Below are 1,143 nucleotides of genomic sequence, written 5' to 3'. Positions count from 1 at the left end.
AAGAGCGCAATGATAATACCAACATGGGCCAGTGAAGCAACGTCCTCCACAACTAGACTGAAGAACAAAAGGACAGCAACTTGTCTGTTCCCCTTCTCCGGTTCCCCAATGCTGTTCCCCTCCCCAAATTCCCCAATAAAATCTTTTTTTTTAAAAAAAAGGAAGGCCATCCTGACACATGCTACAGCATGGATGAACCCTGAGGACATTATACTCTGTGAAATAAGCCAGTCACAAGAGGACAAATACTGTACCATTCCACTCATATGAGGTACCAAGAATAGTCAGATTCATAGAGACAGAGTAGAATGGTGGATGACAGGGGCTGAGGGAGGGGCAATGGCGAGTCAGTGCTTAGTGGGTGTGGAATTTCAGGTTGAGAAGATGAAAACATTCTGGAGATGGATGGATGGTGGTGATCGTTGCACAACATTGTGAGTGTACTAAATACCACTGAACTGTACACTTAAAAATGGTTAAAATGTTAAAATTTTTATGTATGTGTTACCACATTAAAAAAATTTTTTTTAAATGCAGGCGCAGTATTGTCTTTGAACTTGAGATACTAGGCTTTGGCTTAAGTAACATTCATCCAGACCATGAAAAGTGCTAGGTTTTTCTATTCCTTATATCCATCCCTGTTTAGGGCTCTGCTACGGTAGAGAAAGATCTAGAAGATGGGATTGTCACAAATAAGGAGTAAATCCAAAGGAATCTCTGACCCTGTTTCTCAGTGAACCTTGTTATAATGAGGGCATGATTCCCTGTGTCACACCCTTTGCTGGTGTTTGTCCTCCCTTACAGGGTTTCCGGGGACAAACCCTGAACACCTTGTTCCCATGTGAATAAGACTGCGGGGGGGGGGGGATGGGACACAATTTGGTGCAAACTTGTCACACTGATGCCTCTGAAGCATGTTTTGTCACTGTGTTAAAGTGTATTCTTCAGCCTCCCGATTCTGTATTGTGATAGAATCAGAGGAAGTCTGGAGTCTTGTAAACAATCTACCGTATTTGCCGGCGTATAAGACTATTTTTTGGCCCTGAAAAATATGCCTCCAAGTGGGGGGTTGTCTTATACGCCAGGTACACTTCAGATAGACTGCCCATAGTGCTTGCCCCGTGCCATAGTGGCCTCCCGATG

General features: G+C 43.7%; 1 protein-coding gene across 3 annotated transcripts in view; it reads left to right on the top strand.

Moving 5' to 3' along the window:
- The window catches only part of SLC25A33 (solute carrier family 25 member 33), a 42,114-nt gene that overhangs the window by 32,000 nt on the left and 8,971 nt on the right, over window positions 1-1,143 (top strand). The gene's annotated exons all lie outside the window — the stretch shown is intronic.

The sequence above is a fragment of the Hipposideros armiger genome, unplaced genomic scaffold, assembly GCF_001890085.2.
Source record: "Hipposideros armiger isolate ML-2016 unplaced genomic scaffold, ASM189008v1 scaffold_46, whole genome shotgun sequence".
Taxonomy (NCBI): Eukaryota; Metazoa; Chordata; class Mammalia; order Chiroptera; family Hipposideridae; genus Hipposideros; species Hipposideros armiger.
Note: the sequence above shows the minus strand (reverse complement) of the source record. Positions and strands in the feature narration are given on the sequence as shown.